The following is a 13,722-nucleotide window of genomic DNA, read 5'->3' on the forward strand; positions in this document are numbered from 1 at the left end:
TCCAATTATAGTGTTGAAAAAGCTTCAACCAGAACTTGCCCCCATACTCACAAAACTTTTTAAGCGTTGCCTTAATGAGAAGTGCTTCCCAACACCCTGGAAAACCTCATCAGTTTGCCCTGTATTTAAGAATTCAGGTGATAAGTCATCTCCCCCTCAGTACAGACCAATATCATGAGTAAGTTGCTAGAATCCATATTAAATAAAGAAGTAGTCAACAATCTCAGCAGAAATAACCTTCTTAGTGACATGCAATATGGTTTCCGTTCTGCTAGATCTACAGCAGATGTGCTAACGGTTATATCTCATAGGATTAGTGAATCTCTCGACAAAGGCTTCTTTTCTAGAGCAATTGCTCTTGACATATCGAAGGCCTTCGATAAGGTATGGCATAAAGGCCTACTTAACAAGATTTCAAACTACGGTATAACTGGAAACGTTTTCTCAATTATTAAATCATTTCTCTCTGATAGGCTCATAAGAGTAGTGGTTGATGGGCAGAAATCAGAGGCCCACAGTATCAATGCTGGGGTCTGTCAGGGGTCCATCGTGGGCCCAACTCTCTTCCTGATCTACATCAATGATCTCCCAAAACACATACTTGAATCATTCGTTGGCATCTATGCTGATGACACGATCATCTATGGCAACACATCAAAGGCCGTAAATGACAAAGTTCTCTCTGATTCTCTCTCCTCTGATCTTGAGCACGTCGTACAATGGGGGAAGAGGTGTTTGATTACTATTCATGCATCTAAAACGCTCTGATCCCATCTGGCATCAATTGAAATGGATGACTCTCGTCTTGGGGAGGCTCCTGATAAGCTCCTAGGATTGACCTTTACTCCTGATCTGAAATGGAACACGTACATCAGGTCTGTTGCCAAGGATGCTGGGAAAATGGTGGGATCCTTCTACCGCTCCAGAAGATATCTCACTGCTGATGCAATTCTTTATATATATAAAAGCCAAGTAGTAAGGATGGAGTACTGCTGTCACATCTGGATTGGAGCTGCTAAAAACACCCTATCCTGCCTTGACAGAGTACAATATAGGCTTTGTGGCTTAGTGGAGATGCCCTTTTCTCTCCCCTGCAACCTCTCTCCCACAGAAGAGATATTGCGAGCCTGTCTTTGTTTTATCATTATTTACATGCCAAGTGCTCATCTGAGCTCTAATCTCTGGTCTCTCCTTGCCAATATTTTACGATAAATACCTGTCTAGCTGAAACCCCTGTTAAAAATTTTCCCCACTCTTTATCTGTGCCTAAATCAAAGCATAGATTCCATGAACAAAGCTTCTTTCCTAGAAGTGCCCGCCTGTGGAACTCTCTTCCGTTTGCCCGTTTCTCACCTGACTACAACTTGGATGTCTTCAAGTCCAACATAAACAAATTCCTGATGAACCGCCCCTTAAGTAAGACATATTATCAAATCTCCAATACTGACGATTACTACGATACTATCCCATTGATTACTGTACATGGAATAACTCTTATCCCCGAGTGGCTTCCAGGCCTTGATAAGTGGTGACTACCATGTAAAAAAAAAAAACGAAAATAGTAATCCTTATATTCCAAATGGCAATATGGCTGGTTTGGGCTGAAAAAGATTAAAAACATTGGGGAAAAAAAAAGAAAACGCCAAGCTGCGAGAAATAAGAGATGTGTATATATATATATATATATATATATATATATATATATATATATATATATATATATATATATATATATATATATGCTCTAAAACAAACATTTTAAGCTCCTGTTGCTATCCTTTCCCGATATGTTCGACAAGAAATACTTTCCTCTCTGTTAAAATTATTCCAACCCTTCTAAACAGACATACAACCATTCTTTGGTTTGTAGCATTTTTTTTCAACTTATACTCTATGGCTGACTGGGATAGCTTCCGTACATTCATATCTGACCTACCTCTGCATTCCATGTTTAAAAAGGATGTGTCCTTTATAGTATCAGACCTGACCGAATGGTTAATTGTAGGCATAGACCGATTCATACCTTCCAAAAATTCCAACAAAAACCTAATAGCCAGCCATGGTTCTCCCCGGAATGTGCTGCTGCCATCGTGCATAGAAATCACTTTTTCCATAGCTACCAACGTAATAGATGTACTTAGAGTGAAAGCTGCTTTCAGGACTGCCAGCAACCACTGTAAAAGAGTAATAAAAAATGCAAGAGAACTATATGCTCAGTCTGTTAAATCCAAAGTAGCTGAGCAGCGGCTTGGTTCCCACCAGTTCTGGCAAATAGCAAATAGGATCTTGAACAGAAGCTTGCGTTCTACTCCAACTATCATCAATGGACCTGAGGTCATCTCGTAAGCATCAGACAAGGCCAGACTATTTGCCAAGAACTTTGCAGCTAATTCTACCCTATGCGACAATGACCATCAACTCCCCATATTTCCTCCTATAACAGACAACACACTATGCAACATACAAATATCTGTGCGTGAGGTCGCCAAGCTAATCAAGGACCTTGATTCCAGTAAAGCAACTGGCTCTGACGGCATTCCAGTTATAGTGCTGAAAAAGCTCAAACCAGAACTTGCCCCCATACTTACAAAACTGTTTAAGCGTTGCCTTAAGGAGAAGTGCTTTCCAACACCCTGGAAAACCTCATCAGTATGCCCTGAATTAAAGAATTCAGGTGAAAAGTCCTCTCCCTCTCAGTACAGGCAAATAAGTCTCCTGTGTGTCATGAGTAAGTTGTTGGAATCCATATTAAATAAAGAAGTAGTCAACCACCTCAGCAGAAACCACCTTCTTAGTGACATGCAATATGGTTTCTGCTCTGCAAGATCTACAGCAGATGTGCTAACGGTTATATAACATTGGATTAGTGAATCTCTTGACAAAGGTTTCCTTTCCAGGGCAATTGCTCTTGACATATAAAAGGCCTTCGATAAGGTATGGCGTAAAGGCCTACTTCACAAGATTTCCAGCTACAGTATTACTGAAAATGTTTTCTCAATCATTAAATCATTTCTCTCTGATAGGCTCATAAGAGTAGAGGTTGATGGGTAGAAATCAGAGGCCCATAGTATTAATGCTGGAGTCCGTCAGGGGTCCATCCTTGGCCCAACTCTCTTCTTGATCTACATCAATGATCTCCCAAAACACATACTTAAATCATTCGTTGACATCTATGCTGATGACACGACCATCTATGGCAACACATCAAAGGCCGTAAATGACAAAGTTCTCTCTAATTCTTTCTTCTCTGATCTTGAGCACGTCGTACAATGGGGGAAGATGTGGCTGGTCACTTTTAATGCATCTAAAACCAAGCTTCTATCTTTACATCATCAATGCTCTGATCCCATCTGGCATCAATTGAAATGGGTGGCTCTCGTCTAGGGGAGACTCCATGTTTTGACAGACTTCTGGGTTTGACCTTTAATCCTGATCTGAAATGGAATACGTACATCAAATCTGTTGCCAGGGACGCTAGGAAAATGGTGGGATCCTTCTACCGCTCCAGAGGATATCTCACTGCTGATGCAATTCTCTATCTGTATAAAAGCCAAGTACGTCCAGGGATGGAGTACTGCTGCCACATCTGGGCAGGAGCTGCTAAAAACATCCTATCCTGCCTTGACAGAGTACAAAATAGACATCGTGGTTTAGTGGGGGAGGATGCCTGCAGCCTCTCTCTCACAGAAGGGACGTTGCGAGCCTGTCTTTGCTTTATCGTTATTTCCATGTCAGGTGCTCGTCTGAGCTCTAATCCCTCGTCCTCCCTTGCCAATCTTTTATGAGAAACATCCGTCTGGCTGAAACTACTGTCAATAATTTTCCCCACTCTTTATCTGTGCCTAAATCCAAATGTAGATTCCATGAGCAAAGCTTCTTTCTCAGAAGTGCACACCAGTAGAACTCTCTGCCACTTGCCTGTTTCCCACCTGACTACAACTTGGACGTCTTCAAGTCCAACATAAACAAACTCCTGACAAACCGCCCCCTTAAGTAAGACACTTTATCAAAACCCCCAATACTAATGATTACTACAATACTATCTCATTGATTACTGTACACACAATAACCCTTTTCCCTGAGTGGCCTTTGGGTCTTGATAAATTGTGACCCCCGTGTAAAAAAAAAACAAACTTTTTCTTCGTCGATTCTGAACTTTATTTAGAATATATGTGTATTTGCATTTATGATCAATTTTCATATGTTACTTCTTTCATGAATTATAATTTTCAATTTATGTGCTAACCAGTAAAATTATATTTTATCTATGAATATAGTTTTGCTAACTACTTTCCTCTGAGGATAAAAATCATTCTTTGAAACTCCATGGAATAAAGAAAATTTTCAGTTTTCAACATGTATTCCTTGTTGAATAATAAATTAATAACTTTTATTACTTGTATTGATTGGACTATTGTTCTCATCTTGAGTGTTATTTGTGCAACGTTTTCGTCAGATTGTCCTTCGACCTTCATCAGGCATGTTTCATTGTTGTTTGGAAAAGAAAAGAAGAAAAGTGACTTTTCTCCTTCCTTGTCAAAACAATCATCAACATGCCTTAGGATGGCCGAAGGACAAACGGACCGAAATGTTACACAAACAACACTCAACATGAGAACAATAGATAAGGCTGGTCATTATCTCAAGTTGTCTTTCCGATGGGGCCGATAATGTTGTTTGTGCGGTAACCAGGAGAGCTAACATGCTTGTCAATCGGTTTGCTTCAAACGCCACATTAGACCCAGCAAACCACTTCCTCTCTGACTTTCCTTTGTGGACAGACACCACACTAGATGATCTGAAAATCACCCTTTCTTAGGTGCATAGTACCATAAAAAACCTAGGCACCTAGAAAGCATGTGAACCTGATCTCATCCCAGCTGTGCTATTAAAAAAGTGCTCTGCTGAAGTAGGTCCGATTTTCTCCAAACTTTACAACAAATGCCTTAATGAATCTTGTTTTCCTGCCCGCTGGAAAACTGCTTCTGTGGTACCAGTTTTCAAGAATTCTGGCGAAAGAACTGACCCAGTAAATTACCACCCCATTAGCCTCCTCCCACTTTTTGCCAAAATATTTGAGTCCATAATTAACCAACCTCTAGTCCATCACCTAACAGATGTTAAACTTCTGACCTACCAACAATATAGATTTAGGCAAGCCCGTTCCACGGCAGACATCCTTACTGTAATCACTGAGCGTATATACCATTCATTCGACAAAGTAGAGGAGAGTAGAACAGTAGATCTATGGCATCAAGGTCTTCTCAGGAAAATCAGATCATATGGTATCACTTGGAGAACACATAACGTAATTAAACCTTTCTTAAGTAAAAAAAGAATCCAGGGGCTCCTCGACGATCCTACATCTAAACAATATAATATAAATGCAGGAGTGCCTCAGGGGTCTATCCTTGGACATTTATTATTCCTAATATTCATAAATGACCTCTCTGATAAAATTGTCTCTGAGATGAGTATATTTGCCGATAACACCATGCTACATAACAGGCACAACAGGAAAACAAGTGAACACATCTCTAAACAAATGGCAGAAACGCTAGAGGATGAGCTCTAATCTGTAGTGGAATGGGGACAAAAATGGATGATCACATTCAATTCTGCCAAGACTAAGCTTGTTTCCTTCAATAATTACAAGAAATCATCTCAACAACCAATAGCTATGGTCAAGAACACATTACTTGAAGGTACTTCTTTTAAATTTCTCGGCCTAACGTTAATAGGGAATATGAGTTGGAACAGATGAATTGAGAGCATTGCCAAGGCTGCTGTGAAGAAGGTGGGCTGTGTTTATTTGCTTCCCCACTGAGCAAATTAGGCATGAGGCCGTTTTTTAATGTGGAGTGGGGGAGGGGAGAGGGAAAAGGGGACCAGCTCCCAAGAGGTGGGAAATGGGAGCTGGATAGTGAGAGACTCTTGGTATATGGGGTCACCCCTACACGGACCAGAAGCCCATTGCCGCAAGGACAATGGCCCCTGATTGCAGCATCTGCCAGAACAGACACTACACCTTGATCCTTGCCCGAGGGCCAATCCTTCTGTGAGGAAAGTGGGCTCTCTCTACCTTGCTAGAAAGCTACTAATGCCTGAAAGTATCCTGTACCTCTATAAGGCCACCATTCGTCCATTTATGGAGTATTATTGTCACATCTGGGCTGGTGCATCTGCTACTAGTCTCTCGCTCTTAGACAAGGTTCAAAAGAGAGTCGCCAATCTGATAGGCCCTGAACTGGCATCTAAGCTTCAGCCTCTGTCCCATCGACGGAAATGTTGCATCTCTCTGCCTGTTCTACAAGTATTTTAATGGTGAATGCTCTGACGAATTAAAAACACTTGTATATCCACTCTATGTAAATCTGCTCATCTCCCTTCATAATATCCCTGCAACTTATCTTTCCAAAGTGGTACTGCCTTGTTTGAGATGATAATTTAATATATATATATATATATATATATGATAAATAGATATATTTACAAATTTCAGGATGTTATTCGTCTTACCATTTATTTCTTTCAACATGGCAAAACGTCCAATTTTGACATCACTGGATTCGTAGCACAGAAAAAAATCATATAATTATTACATTAATTTTGAATATTTTTCGCACTGACTCGTTTCAATTTAAAAAGAAATTAAAAGAAATGATTATTAAAAAAAAATCCGAAGAATAATTGCATCCTGTGTTATGATATTAGATTCATGTTTCATGTACATATATCTATATTAGATCAATGTGCGCTCTCTCTCTCTCTCTCTCTCTCTCTCTCTCTCTCTCTCTATATATATATATATATATATATATATATATATATATATATATATATATAATATAAAGCTGAACGTCTGTGTGTGTCTGGTCACGAACGTGACGTGGCCTTCGGGCCAAGATCAAAGTGTAGTATCTGTTCCGGCAGATACTGCAAGCACAGACCAGATGTGGGGGCAACCCCACATACCTGACCTTTAACCAGCTCCCATTTCCCACCTCTCGGGAGCTGGTCCCCTTTTTCCCTTCCCCCTCCCCTTCCTCCTCACATTAAAAATTGGCCTTGTGCCTAATTTGCTCGGTGGGGAAGCAAATAAATACCATCTGTTCCGGCAGATACTGCAAGCAAAGACCATATGTGGGGGCGACCCCACAACCTATAAGACCTTTGTCAATGTAGGGGCAACCCTTCATACCAATTGTCACTAACCAGCTCCCCTACTCCCCGGGGAGTTGGTCCCCATTTCCCCTTCACTCCTCACATTAAAAATCGGCCTTGTGCCTAATTTGCTCGGTGGGGGAGCAAATAAATACCGTCTGGTCACAAATAGGCTCCTGTATGGTTGACTATTATAGAAAACTGATCACATATAATGATAGAAGATTATCGAGACACAGGAATGGGTATGTTTGATCTGGCATAATGATGATTCATTAAAATTGTAGGGTCTGCGTTCGCGCCTGGTCCACAAAGTATGGAAATAAAAAATTTAAAAATTAAAAAAAAACGTTTACAAGTGTTTTTGATATAGATGTACATTATAATACTTTGATAAGTATGTTTTAACTTAAATAGGTATGGTATAATAAAATTGTGGGGTCTGCGTTCGCGCCTGGCCTCCATAGAATAGAAATAGGCACAAACTTTAATAAAGACTTTTCATATCTATCTGCGTAAGTATACTTTGATAATTATGTTTCAGTTTGAAGAAATATGGTATAATAAAATTATGGGGTGTTCGTTCGCACCTGACCTCTATAGAATGGAAATATGTCACAAAGTTTAACAAGGTTTTTTAATATAGATCCACAGAATATTGTGATAAGTGTTTCAGTGTGAACAGGTATGATATAATAAATTATGGAGTTTATCTATTTTATTTTTACTTTCATCATATTTTGCTTTGGTTTTGATACCCCCGAATTCGAAGCTATCTCTTTACAACCTTTCCTTTTCATAACCTATCATACATTCATAAATCAGAGTCCATTTTCTGTAGGCTGTTTTTGAACCCAGTGAACGACGGGTAATTTTGCTAGTATATATATATATATATATATATATATATATATATATATATATATATATATATATGTGTGTTTATGTGTATGTATGTATGTATGTATGTATGTATGTATGTATGCGTGTGCGTTGTATGAGTTTTTTCTTCATAAGTTCTGGAACGACTGAACCTATCTTTTGCAAATTTTACATTAAAGTAACTCATATTTCTGGCAGTGTTCTTAGATATGTTTTCTACAGAAATTCATCCGATACGTATCGAAAATCGAAAAAATCCCATTTTAAAAATAGTCTTTCTTCTCTTATGCATTAAAAATAATTTTTACTGGGGAATATTTTACGTTACACTGGTTTTATATCAAATATTCCTATGTGAAAATTCTTCTTTTCATCTCTAAGAGAGGAAAGACTATTTTTAACATTACCAATCCCAAATATCAGCTGACGTGATATTGTAAACAAACACGGACGGAATTTGATGAACAACATTATCACAATAATTTTTTACATTTTTTTTTTTTTTTTTTTGCGAATTAGTCCACCGGCAAATTATTCCTCGTAATATATAATAATCAATAGCTGATTAATTTTATAATAATACATACGCAATCTGCATAAATAAAAATATCATGTTTAAGCATATTGTATCACCAGGCAATGCCGAGCTTTTCCAACCGGAGGACAGTTAGTTGGTTTTCTCAACATCACAGACACGTGGTCTCTTATCTAACATTGGACTTTTAAGTTGATTGGGCTAAGAATTTTCATTTACAAATTACACTGGGTAACAAAAAAATATTTTTGAAAATCGTCCCGGGTTTTCTAGCTGAATTAGACTAATTTTGATGCCCTGAGTCCGAAAATGATCTTAGTTTTGCTCAATCAGGTCAGGTTTTTTTGCTACAGAATTTTTTAAAAAATCGATTTTTCGTAAAAAAAAAGAAAATTTCTGCGGATCATCAGCTGAGAAACACCTGACGATTTTTTCCGATTTTTTTTCAAGAAATAAAAGTCAACATATCCAAATTCATTCAGTTTTTATTTAGTCCATCAAATTTGATCAGCATAATTATCATCAAATTTGATAAGCATAATTATCATCAAATTTGATAAGCATAATTATCATCAAATTTGATAAGCATAATTATCATCAAATTTGATAAGCATAATTATCATCAAATTTGATAAGCATAATTATCATCAAATTTGATAAGCATAGTTATCATCAAATTTGATAAGCATAATTATCATCAAATTTGATAAGCATAATTATCATCAAATTTGATAAGCATAATTATCATCAAATTTGATAAGCATAATTATCATCAAATTTGATAAGCATAATTATCATCAAATTTGATAAGCATAGTTATCATCAAATTTGATAAGCATAATTATCATCAAATTTGATAAGCATAATTATCATCAAATTTGATAAGCATAGTTATCATCAAATTTGATAAGCATAGTTATCATCAAATTTGATAAGCATAATTATCATCAAATTTGATAAGCATAATTATCATCAAATTTGATAAGCATAGTTATCATCAAATTTGATAAGCATAATTATCATCAAATTTGATAAGCATAATTATCATCAAATTTGATAAGCATAATTATCATCAAATTTGATAAGCATAGTTATCATCAAATTTGATAAGCATAATTATCATCAAATTTGATAAGCATAATTATCATCAAATTTGATAAGCATAATTATCATCAAATTTGATAAGCATAATTATCATCAAATTTGATAAGCATAGTTATCATCAAATTTGATAAGCATAGTTATCATCAAATTTGATAAGCATAATTATCATCAAATTTGATAAGCATAATTATCATCAAATTTGATAAGCATAGTTATCATCAAATTTGATAAGCATAATTATCATCAAATTTGATAAGCATAATTATCATCAAATTTGATAAGCATAATTATCATCAAATTTGATAAGCATAATTATCATCAAATTTGATAAGCATAGTTATCATCAAATTTGATAAGCATAGTTATCATCAAATTTGATAAGCATAATTATCATCAAATTTGATAAGCATAATTATCATCAAATTTGATAAGCATAATTATCATCAAATTTGATAAGCATGATTATCATCAAATTTGATAAGCATAATTATCATCAAATTTGATAAGCATAATTATCATAATATTAGTATAAGTATGAGCGTAGTCCGCCATCATGACTGCGTCCCACCTCCCCTGGTACCTCTCCTCCATTTGGCGCATGTTCTGATGGCACCTTTCTCCCTGCTCGTCGCTCATCGCTCCAAGGTTTTCAGGAAACTTCTCCATGTATGAGAACAGGAAGTGCATCTTTATACTCATCAAACACCCGAGTTTTTGGAAGGCCTCTATCATGCTGCTGATGAGTCTGGTGTGGTTTGCTGCCTTCGTGTTCCCCAGGAGGTTGTTCACCACCTGCACAGACGATTTCCACGCGGCGCACTCTAGGGTGTCATGGAGTTTTGGAACTCTGTGTCCTTTATGAGCTGTCGTATCTGTGGACCATCGAAAATGCCGGCCTTCAGCTTCTCAATGGTCAGTCGAGGAAAGGCTCAGCACAGGTAGTTGAAGCACCCCCCATCCTGGTCCAGAGCGCACATGAACTATTTCATTAACCCAAGCTTCATATGTAGCGGCGGGATCAATATCTTCTCCCGGTCAACAAGAGGTTCATTTATGATGTTTTTCGCCCCAAGTACTAACTGCTCTCGTGCCGGCCACTCTTTCTTTACATAGTGCTGGGCTCTGTCTCGACTGTCCCACATACATATAAAGCATGGATACTTTTTGAACCCGGACTGCTGATTAAGTAGAAAGTTCACCATCTTTAAGTCGACGCAGATGATCCATTTGTGCTGCTCATATTGGATTTTGTCGAGCACGTACTTCACTGCTTCATATTTCTCTTTGAGAGTTATGGAATGCGCAAGAGAGATTGAGGCGAACTGGTTCCCATTGTGGAGGAGCACACACTTCAAAGAGCGCTTGCAGCTGTCAATAAAGAGTCGCCAATCTCTCGGATCGTATTGAGGAGTGCCGAGTATAACAAGAAGACCGGCGATATCTCAGCAGTACACGAGGTCTTCCTCCTGGCAGAAGTAGCCCATGTAATCCTCATGCCTTCTACAAAAGAAAGTGATACGCGCGTCCTTGTCAAGTAGATTTTTCTCTTTGAGTCTGGAGGCCAACAGCTCGGAGGAAGTCTTCGACAAGCTGAGATCCCAAACCGGATCATTAAGCTCACATTGTGAAAAGAGCTGCGGACCATCTTGTGCTTCATACTCGAACTCTTCTGTATACCCTTGCTTGTCTGTAGTGGTGGCCTCGTCGTCGCTGCTGGGAAGCTGTGTGAACGATGGTACAGGAATTTCTTCGCAGAAAGATGCAGCTGAGTGTCAGACAATGAAATTTAGAATCAATTAGATTGGCTAAGGGTTAATTAAGTAAATTTTGAATTATATTTTATTTATATATTCCTATGGAGTAATGGTGAGACAGGTATTGATTTGATTGGCTAATTGTGGTATTCCTTTTATTGTTCTAAAAACCCGATGAATTCGAAAAAGGAAAATAAACAAGTATAAGTTGAATCACCCATTTACCGCTCTTTAAATACGCTCATACTGAAACATAGACAGTTAATAAATTAGTACTAGGATTTATAGCCACTGAATATGCCATAATTGTACTATTTTCTCAGAGACACGAACCCGCATAACAAAACCGGCATGCACAAACTTCCACGTCTAAACACACACTGAGCACACAATGAGTTAATTTAAGGCAAAGGCAATGAATGTTAAGGTAATGAGAATATGAGAGAGAATCTGAGGCAATATTGTCACTACGGAGTCTTTGGGAAGAATGACGCAAATTTGCTAAAGTATAACCCTCGGTAGCCTAAATTCACACAAAAATATATTAAATATTAAATAAATTCTATACATATTTATACACATAAATTTATGATAAACACAAATATATCAATTATTTATAATATTATTCGTGTCTGTGCATTGTAATTCGATATATTCTTCAAGAAAAATATGATTGAACTCAAAACCCCTGATATTAGCATATGTATAGCTCGTCAGGTAGGCCTATGGCTGTATCTCAAAAAGTTGACTTGATATTCGGACTCAGAACACCAAAATTAGTCTAAATCAGCTGAGAAACCTCTGACGTTTTTTTTTGCTGTTACCCAATGTTATTGTTTAGTTGAAGAAACCCCTAAAAAGGTCAACCTTTATCATTTATTTTATAGCGAAGTTTTACTTGTCAGTTGAAGCCCTGATCCAGATTACATAAATTAACCCTTTGAACGATCACAACGAGCGGACACACGAAAACACTCGTCCAGAGCTACGTTAATTGCCCACACACAATGGATAAAGAACATGTATTGCCAGGGTAAACAAATCGAGAGAGATGCATGAGTAACCTACAACTTAGCTTTAATCTCTGTAAATCATTGAAAGCACGAACTTGTCTTCGTGCCAATTTTCTATTAATTATTATATTGTACCCAATATATAGTACTGATTTTCAAAGTTTAAAAAATGACTTGGTTGTCATCAGTTAGTGTCGAAATTAAAGTATTCAGCTTTCAAGCGGTATTGGCTAAGAACAGACAAATATATAACCTTTATAAATTAACGTAATTTTACGTATGCATAGAGGAGCAATTAAACTTGATTTACATCTGCCAATTTATTTTTACCAACCAAAAACCGAATCGAATTAGTTTCATAGGTACAAACCACCTATATATCAAGGTTCAAGTCTTTAGACTAAAAATTGACAGAGTAGTGTGATAAAGATCGTTCTGTATACACACATGCACTCAGACAGAAAGGTCACTTTATATATATATATATATATATATATATATATATATATATATATATATATATACAGACATCTTTTTTGTTTTGTTGTAATTTCTCCATTTTTCGTATGGTCGTTCTAATATCTCGGTCGAACATACGTAAAAATGTTCCATAGTTGTTTTCATTCATCTGTTATTTTTTGTTTGTTTTTTCATTCATCTGTTATTTTTTGTTGTTTTTTCATTCATCTGTTATTTTTTGTTGTTTTTTCATTCATCTGTTATTTTTTGTTTGTTTTTGCAAGTACTTTCAACTGATTTTCTTCAGTTGTTTTCGGAAAGTTTTTCATTACTGTTTCGTTTAAAATGCTTTCGTTTAGATGCTTTTATATACTCCAGTTCAAATAACATATAAATTGCTTAAAATAGTGAAGCATCTCGTGTGTATAAAAATGTTTTAACGTGTTATGACGTGGCTAAAATAAATGTACAATGGTTTAAAAGTGTGATTTACAAAATGGTATGGAAGTTACAGTTTTTATTTAATTAATTTATAAATTTACATTACCACACACACACACACACACACACACACACACACACACACACACATATATATATAGATAGATAGATAAATAGATATACATATGTAACTATAGGTGCACAGACACATATATAATTATTATTATTATTATTATTATTATTATTATTATTATTATTATTTATGTAAATATAGTCATATCTTGCTACGAGGTGCAGGAAAGAAAAAAATTCCATGACTGGCAAAAAGCAAAATCAAAGTTCTTTTCCTTCATGCCAGTCATGGCATTTT

Source organism: Euprymna scolopes, chromosome 21 (assembly GCF_053919585.1).
Source record: "Euprymna scolopes isolate OS-2025 chromosome 21, ASM5391958v1, whole genome shotgun sequence".
Classification (NCBI taxonomy): Eukaryota; Metazoa; Mollusca; class Cephalopoda; order Sepiida; family Sepiolidae; genus Euprymna; species Euprymna scolopes.